Source organism: Falco peregrinus, chromosome 3 (genome assembly GCF_023634155.1).
Source record: "Falco peregrinus isolate bFalPer1 chromosome 3, bFalPer1.pri, whole genome shotgun sequence".
Taxonomy (NCBI): domain Eukaryota; kingdom Metazoa; phylum Chordata; class Aves; order Falconiformes; family Falconidae; genus Falco; species Falco peregrinus.
In genome coordinates this window covers 78,963,521-78,975,591 of record NC_073723.1, presented here as the reverse complement: position 1 = coordinate 78,975,591, position 12,071 = coordinate 78,963,521, and positions in this window count along the sequence as shown.

Here is a 12,071-nt window from a genome sequence, read left to right as displayed (position 1 = left end):
AGTTAAACCATGAACCCAGGATGGCCAAGTCCACCATTAAACCATGTCCCTCAGCACCACATCTACACCCTCAGAGTTATGTGAGCTTGGGCTTTGTTTATGTTTATGCTGAAAATCAACCATTACCCAGCTGTTCCTATGTACTAGATTATTCTTTGTCATTACTTCATCTCCATCAAATATTTGTTATAGCAATCTCAGTTAACTGTGAGTACAGATTGTTATTTCCTACCCATATTACAATAAATTATTACAATGTACAAGTAGATCAACATTACATAAAAAGTGGTAGCAATGAAACATATGACTAGCAAATTCATTCTACATTAGTCTCTGACCCACAGCAGAGGTTCAAACAGTGCATTCAAAGTAATTAGAAGAAAGTCACAGCAAAAAATTTTATCTGTAGTATAGCTGTGAAAATAAAGAAGAATATATGTATCCCAATACTGATTATTATGAAAATACAGAAGAAGTGGACCAAAACTTAATCTAATTAAACTGAAAATGTGAACAACTTTGCTTTCTTTTCAGGATATAAAAATGTTATATTGTGTTATTTTTTTTCCTTTTTTAAAAATTATATGATTTATTTAAATCCACTACCTAAATTTAGAATGCAAATGACTAATGTAGACCTTTGCTTGTCCACTGGTAACTTGGAAAACATGCCATAAAACAGCCCTTTTACCCTTAAAGTCACGTGGGAGGAGGTAAAAATATAATGCCTTAAAAAATTAAAATCAACCAAAGGACAAACTTGTGCTTTCAAACACAATGCCTAAATTGCAGGATTTCTTAGATGCTTCACTCATACAATGGAAATTAAAAGTGGTCCGTACTCCTGATCTGTAGATCAGGAGACTATTTCAGGTGCCTAATATTTTAGACGTCAGGGGTTTTTTTCCTAATAAAAACTGTCCCCCCTTCAGCGTTTTTGCCTTCCATCCTTGCAAAGTAAGCCATGATTTTAACATCTGAGTAAAACTAGCAGCTGTCTTTTGCCTCTACTTCTCTTGATCAATGGAGAAGAGGCAGAGAAAAATCATAATTATCACTGTTGGTTGAGGAATGATCAAGAAGAGCAACATAGTTGTTAAGAAGATTCAAGAAAAGGTCAAAGAAAATACAAATGAGAAAATATATGCTCAGTACAACAAAGCACAAAACCAAGAAAATTGAGCTCCTCGGGACTAAGCAGTTTTTAGCTACATATTTATGAACAATGTGCCAGCCTCATTTTGCAGTTTCTGATTTTAATGATGCACTGCACAAAGAGCAAGTGCTAATAGATAAAAGTTACCTTTACTACAAAGAAATTTGCAAATTTGAAAACAATATGATTTTGTATTTGCACTTTAGCAGGGAACTAGTTCAACTGGAAGGATTAATTAAGGAAGTAGCAAATACCAAAGAAAAGCAAAAAACAGAAGAACAGGGGGAATTACTAAAAGAGCACAGAACTAAAAAGTGGAAAGATGAAAAGTGCCAACAGTCATCTGGTCTCTGTCACGAAGAAAGCTGAAAAGAAAAACCTACCACTCAAAGGAGAAATGAAGTTAAGCATCTTTTGATGAAGCAAGACTAAAACCACTCTGCTCCACACTGATGCAAGTCTACATATTAAGGATCAAAGTTAACCTCTGTATCTAAATTTTACTTGATAAAATTCAAAATCTGTATTTTCTTTAGTTCTATACATGTAAGGAATCAATAGGGAGCACATCCACAGCCCAGTGACAAAATAATGAAATCAGTGGAAGGAATAGGAACATCCCCACACAGGAAAACTGACATTTCAAGACAGCAAAACTGAGTCCCTAAAGTGAATTTAAAAAAAAAAAAAAAAAAAAAAAAAAAAAAAAGTGGTAGTTTGGATTGATGAAATATAGTGTAACCACTTTTCTATGAACTGATAACATAATGTCCTTTCTGCAAGCTAGAACTAAAGATAGTTCTCTGAACTGAAATGTTTCAGTCATCATTTTTATTTTATGACAAAAATGGAAAGGAACAAAAGAAAAATGGAATAATTCTCATAATCTGTTTACAACAAAAAGCTAATTTCATCAGAAAAGTGGTAATATTTTGGTAATATTTTCCAAGAACAGTTTCAGTTTCTGAATATTTAAAATATGGGTTTTTTTTAAAGAATACTTATATGCTCTGATGTCTGAATTATTGTCATGCAATAGAGCAGATATATATTCAAACTTTTTCTGTAATTTTTTATTTGGAAAAAAAATGTTGGTAAACCTGGAAGCTATTTCAGCAGATTAAGGTCTGACATTTTTAGCATGTTAAAACTATACCACAAATCAAGTCAACACAATGCTTATTTAGTTTTCTAACAGGAATTTAAAAACCAATATCAACAAAAAATCACAAAAAAAACAACCCACAAATTTTCCCGGACATTTTAAGACTTCATTTTCTAATCTTTCTACAAAAATCTGCAACCATAAAAGTGCAATTGTACTCATGTTTCACAGAAAGCAACTCCAATCCTTATTCACGTGTCAGAACAAGGCCACCACATCATCTGGCTTCATCCACAACAACAAATGACTGATATTGCCATGAATGGGTGAACTGAGTTGACTCAGTTCAGGCATACCGTCTCTGACATGTTCTGCTAATTATCAAGTAGTTCTACAAGCAGCAGAACTAGTCTCATTTTCCTGTGGATTTGTGTCTCAGGACCAATATTCCATAAGGATTCTGTTTCCTATTAAGTGGGTGTCTCTCTAAGCCACAGCATGTGAAGGTTATCTATGTCCTTGACTCTTCTGCCAGTTCTGGTTAAAATTGGCCAACGGACTTAAAAGGTGAAAAGTGAGAGTGAGCTTCTTGTGATGTGCTGACCTAACACCCCCAATTTTTCATGGCACTCACTATGTGGGATTATAAAATAGTAAAATGAAGCTGCTCGAGGTGGAGATGATGTGAATTCGATGTGGAGAAATAGGATATTTTGAATGTGACAGTCAAAATCTGAACAACAGTAACCACAAAGCAAGCTAAATATAATAGACGGTAATGTAGAGGAATGAAGGCCGTGGGTTGATCAGCATTGATAACATGCAGCTGTGGCCTTGCCTGGAAGGCAGTGGGTTGATTGACATGGATGATGTGCAGCTGTAGCTCCGTCCTGCTAAGTGGTTAAATAGCCCCGAGGAGTGTGAGAGGGGGTTGGGTGGAGGAGTAGTGTGGTCTGATATCTGGAGGAAGGAGATACAGCACAGACAGTAGAATCTGACCAACAGTAAAGCCTTGCTGCAGCCTGATAGTTTGTGTGGCAACAATTAGTGCCCTGTGTGAGGCTTGAACTCAGGGCCTTCAGATTATGAGACTGAGTTGAACTCAGAATACAACATTGTAATCTTCCCATGGTCATGGTATGAAGGAAGCCCTCTCTGCTTTGGATGGTGAAAATGGAGTATTTTCTCAATATATGTCAAATAATTAACAGAATTTGTGTGCCTTTTTGATTAGCTGAACCTTAATATTTTGCCTATACCAGTCATTATGAACACCACAGATTCAGAGACAGCTTGCTCCAGTTAGACCACACAGCCTGGGATACGCACCATGTATTCCCACGTCCCTGTAAACCAGGGTCCTCAGACTCTGCCCCATGGCCACCCACCCCCACCCCCCCTGGGTCCTCAATCCGGCCCCCGGTATTTACAGACCCCCCCGCCGGGGAATGGGGGGGGAAACCAAGCAGCCGCAGATGGCTGCCTGCTACTGCATCTGTGCAGGCCCCCTGGTTAAACAGTTTGAGGACCCCTGCTGTAAACTGTTAATGTGAGTCCTTTGTGGGCACTAGCAGTTGCTGGTGGCAGGTAACACATTCAAATAAAGTTTGGAGACCCACTGAGGGGTCCCCTGATGCTGTTGGCATGTTTCCCTGAAGAAGGCAGTTGAATCGCCCTCTGATCCAGTGGGACTGTTTGGTGAAGTGTCCCTGTAACAGGATGCCGACAGACTGGTTGGGCACAACTGTCTCTGCTTTCCTGACATGTCAGGCACCTGGGGTTGAGAGGATTTCCCCCCCCATCCCCACTTTTCGCATGACACAGGGTAATTTGGAAACACTTGTGTTTGAATAATTCAGTTTTAATTTTTAAAAATAATTCTTCAACTGGACATGAAAACCAGCATGGGACAATGGACCAGCTTTTCTCTGGTTAATCTCCACAATTAATGTATATCAAATAAAAATATACATAAATACAAGGACACACTAGCAATATAGATGTTCATATTCAAAAGTGATAGCAGCTTGAGAATTAAGAGAATTAGTCTTAACAACTATCAAGACAAAATTTATTGCAGAATTTACCACTTAACCATTTACCATTTTGTTAGTGGTATTAATTTTGGCACCAGTGTAATTGCCTTGGAAACAACCTTGATAATAGGTTTTGTGACTTTTTTTTAAATTTAGAAGTGTGACTCAGTCTGCAAGGTAAAACCTGAGGAAGAAAAACAAAATGCTGCTAAGTTTAATGTATCATGGTTTTGTATGAAGATGAGGGGCCCACAGAAGGGTCAGGTATATAACAAACACAAACTATAGATCCTTATCTAACAAAATACATGATGGACTGCTATGAGTATAAATGGGAATGAGGTGTCAATTTTTCTAAATACTGAAGGTGAAAGTTAAAAATTGTAGTTAGTAATATGCCGGCAAAGTTGGTAGATTGAGGTTTGAAAGCTGTAATTAACACTGAAATTCACAATATTACACTGCCATTTAAATAAATCTTGTAGGTTAGAAAAAACAGCCTAAACAAGCTGTATATGAATTTGGCAAGGGTGGTGGTGCAGGGTAAGGATGTTCTTAATAGATGGTGTTAGGTGGTGATTTCTGCAGAATAAGATGGAAAAGATCAGTCTCAATCATCTTAATTTTCCCCAATTTTTTGCCTTAAAAATTAATTAGTTTATGAGCTTTGATCATGAAAGAAGAGCCAACATCTCATATGAGCATGCTTCACTGAGTGGCCTATCAAATGATGAGATGTTCTAGGTATAGATACTCTGCAGTAGTTCTAAACTTACAATTTCTTTTTCATCATGGCATATTTTTTTCTTCCCTTTCTGTACTATTTTTAACTTTTGCCTACAGCTTTTTGAGAGTGATTGAGTGGTGGGTACAGGACCACAATGTGCTTTCCCAGTAAATGTCAATCTTCTTTTTATTTGTTGGGGTTCTTTTTCATATGGTTATAAATCCCAGATTCACAAAGCTGTTCGAACATCTCACTCAAACAAATGGAAACAGGAGGAAGATGCACAAATATCTTTTGTCTGAAGAAATCATCATCTAATACTTTTTACAGTTTGTACATCTGTTATGGGTTCATTGGGACTGATACTCCACAAGTAACACTTCAGTCTGGTATCATAGTTTAAATAACAATGATTGAAATTACACTGAGAACAGCTGATTTATATATGTTCCTTGTGTCCTTAGAGTCCTCAAGCTGATAAAGATGTTAAGGGTCACAAGGAAAACAACTCTTTTACTTGAACCTAAATTTCTTCTCCTGCTGACTACTTGTCCTGTGCGTGATCCCTGCTGCAATTTTGATGACACACCTTGATGTGAGCTCACTGCAGGTGACAAACCCAATGGAAAGGGCTTTGGTTTGGAACTCTGCAAGCTGGAATGCATTGACAGGGGAAGAGCACTGTAAATCATTATCAAATTAGCACAAGAGTCTTCTCTCAATCCTTGTGACATGTCTTCTTCAGGTTCTGAGTCTGGAAGAATCTGTCATAATCTCAGTTGCTGTAGAAGCAAAGATTGCAGTGAGCATCTCCTCATGGTCTATATATCAGCTTCAGTTTCTTCAAGAACAGCCAAAAAGGACTTCAAAGGTCAGTGACTTGGCAACTTAGAACTTAGTCTAGCAATTGTGATCCATCTTTACAATTATAACTTGGCCTTCAAAGTTGCTGGTTAAACTCCTGGTGACTGTCTATAATCAAAATTGTTCTTATTTGTTTGGCTGTGTTTCCACTACTATTCACAGAGCTAATGTCTTCCATCTCAGTAATCTGACCATAGGTGTCATCCGTATAAATGATTTAAACAAAATACTTAGGGTCTTTTCAAAACATTTCAGCCACCTTAGATTTTTTCACTCTGATTGTGCCATGGACCTCAGTTTCTGTGACTTATACCAAATACAAGCCCAATTTCCATGACCTAGGTTCAATTACCAATTCCCTTTTTATCATTGGTATATACTCCCTTGTTTCTGAGATCTTGTAGTTAACAGATCTGCACAAGTAAATAAAAAGCCACATATATACTCTGTTCCTAGGCACATATATTTATGTGCTGTACATTACATGTTTTTAATTAAAGTCACATAACTCATACTCACTACAGCTATTTCTTCATCTTTTCTATGCTCCTAATTTTCCATTCTTATCAGTATTTGAGATCATCCATTTAGTATTTATGACACTTATATTCATGTTTGACTGTCCAGATGCTTCTCACAGGCATTTTTCAGTATTTTTATTAGCTCTATGGAGTCTTGTGCATTCATTCCATTCTATTTTCCTTCTCTAGGGTCAGGCCATCTACAGTTAATAGGTTTTCATCTGTCTCTGAGGTATGATCCCATTAAAATTCTGTTTTAACTTGTCGTCTTCATCTAAAAATGCACAGTTTTATGAGCAGCAGCTGAGATTCCAATTCATCTTTGGTGTCTAGTGAGCCTTGGGTCCCCTCATGAAAGCTTTCAGTTTGAATGGAAGTGCTTTCAGATGGCTCACACACTTCAAATAAGTTGGAGACTTATGATCATCAAGGGTTATTTGTCCATTGGATTCTCATTCTCTTTCTTTCTGTCCCATATATTTTTGAAAGTATTCAACCTTTTAAGTTGCTGACCATCTGTCTCCTTCAGGTCCTGCAGACATCAGCATCATGCAGCTCTTTCCATCTGGCTACGCTTTCAGAAATATTTCCATTTCAAAATCTACTGGAAATGTTTTTCTAACAACAACTTTATTAGCCATCTGAGTTTTCCTTTGACACTTTGCCTTGTAACCAGAACAGCTCTGTAATTTAACTTCCGAAGATCGAAAGATTTGCTTGGCTCCCCAGTGTACTTCCTGTCACTTACATTGTGTACACACACTGAAAAGGGTAGGTCTCTCTTTTGAATAGTGTCTATAGCAGCAACTCCAGTCAAAATAACTGCCTTGTTACATTAGGCATCATGCAAACACAGTAAAATGGCAGTCCTTGGACCCAAATTGTTTCCACCTACATTCTTCTTTTAAGATCACTGACATGTCACTTACCAATAGAAGTCAATACAGAAACATCAGAAAGAGGACCAATAAAGGAACCGTTCACATTACAAAGAAGGTGACTAAATGATAGCACATTTCCATAGTTAACTGCTTATTTAATGGTCACATAATTAGCTGGCATTTCTAGCTGCACTTTAATCTCTTCATTTGGGCATAAAATAGCACCATTAAGCATTTATTTTTGCTGCACTTTTCCTGTTATTTCCAAGCCTAAGATATCAGATAAACAATATGGTCTATTTAATTACATGTCCAGCTTTTAATGACATGCACTGTATGTTTCTCTCATCAACAGATCAGAAAGAGGAAAAGTGACTACTGTAGTTTGCCTTTTCTTATGTCCCTCAAAATTTATTAACTGCCAACTTAAAATACATAGTAATGCCTTTGTGCTTCATCAAAGTTGAACATATTCAATAAAACAGTGTGAGGTTATTCAATTTTCCATTTTCTCAACTTTTCTTTCATCTCTATTGTAAAACACTTTTTCTCATCCTTAGAACTGCTCCCCTACTTTAAAAACACTGGAAATTAATCTCTTTTACTCTTTGTAGAATTGTTTCAATAAATTAAGGGGGAACAAGTGGGAGGTTGAAATAAAAAACTGATTTTCATTTTATGATCTCAATAAAGTAACCTACTGATAGAAAGAAAAATCACACATTGACAAATCACATTGTAAAACAATAAATCCTCTCCACCTTACGAGCTTCTGTGTCATATCAACAGGTTGAAAGTCAACAACATAAAGCTCAGGTTAGGAGTTTAGGAGGGAGGGGAGAGCAGGCAGCAGAACAATTTCTCAAGTATCCAAGTTTCTTTCACTCAGAAAAGCAGAAATGCCTGACACAGCACACAGGCCAGGTAAGTAAGTGCTTGCTACTCAGGGAAAAGCAGCTAAGATGGTACCCAAATGCAAACTCTAAAATTCACGAGCCACACTTTTTCTCTGCTTTCTGTTGTACATAACTGCTTTATTCCTGAATATTTGGTAAAACACAAACACTTCAAAAACTTTCATGCTACTGTGTGTTCACATATTGTATTATGTGAGCGCATTCGCTTGCTTTCCATACAATTTCACTCTGATTTTTCTCAAAAGAATCATTACTACACTATCTCCCTCAAGGTTTCAGGTTTCATTGGTTTGGTGTAGAACAAGGTAAAGCCAGGAGTGAGGGGGAAGGAAAAGCATCTCACACACAGCGTATCTGGTGGCTCATACAGAAAAAGGGTGTTTGAGAATAACTGCAGCAGGCTTTATTCTAGAAATAAATTTCTCTGGAAGTCTCTTACCCACTCCAGACCTCACTGTAAAATACAAGAAAAGGGCCTCCTCTATGTGGAATGGTGAAGTCACACAGAAGGCCTTTCATGTTAGCTAGGTAAGTGAGCATGAAAAGTCTTTCAGCAGGTTCCAGAGGATCCGAATGAAAGAGAAACGCTCCAGACTTGAAACAGGAGGGGGATATTTCCTTGGAGCATAGTTGTACACCTCAACCATCTGACATCTGCTGGACACCTGCCTATGTTAGCAAGGCTCACCAAATGCTGGCAGCAGCATTTTCATTGACCAAAGAGGAAAAAAGTATAATTTCCTCTATGAGGCTGGGAAATACATCTCTGTTGCTACAACCTCATGCCTCAAATTTTGCAGTAAATGCTATTAATAGTGGGAAAAGAAAACAGCTTTAAGTCAACAGCCAGAAAAATTAATATCTGCTGTCAAACTGTTCCACGTCAATGAGGTTGTACAACAAATACACCATAGCAGTATGATATTTGGATTGACTAATGACAAGCGACATGTAGTGAAATGATGATCAAACAGAGAACATTCTCAAATGTCAAAATCTTGAGATAGTCTCAAAATAGACTTGTGATACTATCATTGTCATGCAGCTAGATTATGCATCAATCTAAATGTATGAACCTTACAACTGTTAATAAAAAAATGATTTCTGAAACCAGATTTTGATCCTGCTGTACAAAATAGCTACACAAACTTTTAACATGTACTGTGGTATTTTCTACATCATGAGCTGACTGCACATACCTTAGCAAAACTTATAGCTTTACTGAAAACCTAAATGTTTTCAGTGATACAAAAAACATGGGAAAACTGTCCCTCTGCATGTTTAAACACACCAGAAAATAAGGAAAGAAATGGTTTTTATACAGAGACATTTACAGCTGGACAAAAAAAAAAAACAAAACCAAACCAAAATGCTGATGTCCAAGTAACTTGTGGCTCCTACGTGTCATTTAGCTTAATCTTTATTGTTTCTTGCGTGTGTAACTCTCTTCAGTTCTTCAGATTTACTCCTGTTTCACAATCCTCTAAGCAAGAGCAGATGAGGCCCATCAGGTTAATATATTCTTATTACATACTCATGGATTTTAGTATTCTTGCTTTTAAGAAATAAGGCTTTATTTATTTAAATGTGGCATTCACCCTTTAGTGCATTTATTACAAGGCTGACATTTTACAATTTTTTTCCATCAGAATCAAACACCCGGAGCATTAACTTTTATTGAGGCCTTTATAAGCATTTATCTGAGTTAGAAGTTTCCAATGCTACTTATCATTTAGATGTGGTGTTGGCTTGTATAATTTTACTTCATTTTTCTCTTAGAAGTCACACATGTTATTCAAGGTGCAACAGAAAAGTCTGCCAAACAACAGCGCTGCTTTGTGGCTCAGAAAGGGGAAAGGAAAAGATTGCTTTGGGTAAATATGGGAGGTTTAGTTGGTTTTTTGAAGCCTTCTGAGCCAGGGGAAAAAAATATCCCGATTTCACTCAGCGTGAAAAGAAGCCAGAAATCCTTCTTATCTTATTTTAATCAGTTCAAGAAAACCTCTCTGTTCTGCCAATCCATGTAGTAGGAATAAAAGATATGTTGAAGAGAAGGATTTGGGAGCAAGAGTGACATTAGGAGTCAGAAAGGGATAAACAGGCTTTGGTGTTGGTGTTTTTTTTTTTTTAATAAATTCTCCAGCTGCATCTTTCCTGAGAGATTATCTCAGGAGTAAGGTTATAATCCGTTTGCTCCTTGTGCTGTTGACACCACAAGCTTTCCTGACACTAATGCACCAGCATCTATCCTAAGAGCATTTACCAGGAAGAGTTTTCTCTTCCTGGTCACAGCTGTCACCACTAATGCAACCGGGTTTGCTGTTCCAAACTATTCAGTCTATAGTAGAGAGCAAGAAAACTCTGAACACCTGCTTTTTAGTCTTCCAAAGGGAAAAAATAGGCAGTTGGTTTTGCATCAGCAATGAGTTTGTTCCATTGGATTTTTTTTTGCAGGTAATAGGCACTTCAGTAGAGAGACGTATAAGATGCTACTTGGCTGTCATTGGGTTCCCTGATTAGGAACTCCTAAGCACTAGAGAAATTATTCATATTTAACAGGAAAGACTTTAAATAAAGTTTTCCAGTTACACAAACTCTACAACTTCCTTCCCAGAAGAACCCCCAAACTTTTCTTCATAGCACAAATTGCTGCATAACCCTCACATGTACTTGTCATCTGCTTGGCATAGTTGGGAACACTGCTCAGGCACAAGATCCCTATAGAGCAAACAAGACACAGGACTCGGGAGGAACACAGCGGCTGCCCTCACTGGGCATGGGACAGCAGCTTGCTCCCTGGGTGTTAGACAACACCTTCCCACTGGGAATTCCCTCTCCCACTGACTCTGGCAGAAGCACAGCCTTTTTACACCCAGACAAATCCTACGACTCTCAAGGGGGTGCCTACAAGGCTTTACCTTTTCCTCAAGCACCACAGTTCCTGACCCCCTCAACATTTGCAACACAAGCATTAAAACAACCAGGAAGATTTGTAAGTCATCAGGGACATTTTTAAGGGTCTTTCTTGTGTGTCTTCTGTTTCAGACGTTTTTTCTTTACAACAGTTTCTATTCTACATCACTCTCCAGTCCCTTTGCTACTGTCATATACGTTAACAAGCCTGTCACAGCAAGAAATGTTTAATTTTAATGTTGGCTTGCTCCTTTAATCATCTGATCACAAAGCATTTTACCAAAAGTTTAGTGTTATATTTCCCTTCTGCTAGATATGAATGGAGGATCTGAACCTGGAATTCAAGTCCTTCAAATCACAGTTCAATGGGAATAGTGCATTTATTTCCTCACTTTAACATAACCATAGCATTTGCTAATTAAGCATAACCAAACACAAACCAAAAAAATAAACCAAACAACTATTTCTAATAGTTTAGGCTTAATAAGAGATTCCTCTTATATATTTTAAATGTCAGGTCAAGTATCGTTTGAAATTGTTCCTTTAAGCTTTTTTCACTAGACAGATATTTATGGAGATTCACTGTTAGGGAATTGGTTGTCTTTTCTCCACCTCCAGTACATCCCTTCTGGCCCTGCCCTTGTCAATAATTTTCTTGATTTGGAGTGATTTTGGATGAAAATGGAAAAAGATAAATGTTTAAAAAAATCTCCATAGTCATTTTATTATTTGTGCATGTGACAACAGTATTTGAGAGACAAACTAAAGGATTTCTAAGTTGATTATAATAAATCCCTGTCTATATAGAGATTTATAGTTAGTCTCTGAAGGAGTGCTAACTGGTGCTAAATTTAATTATAAAATTACTGTTACAGACATTGCTACTCTGGATAATAATCCCACAACCAACATTAATCTTTTATGCTCAAGAACTCCATTCTTGGAAAGTTC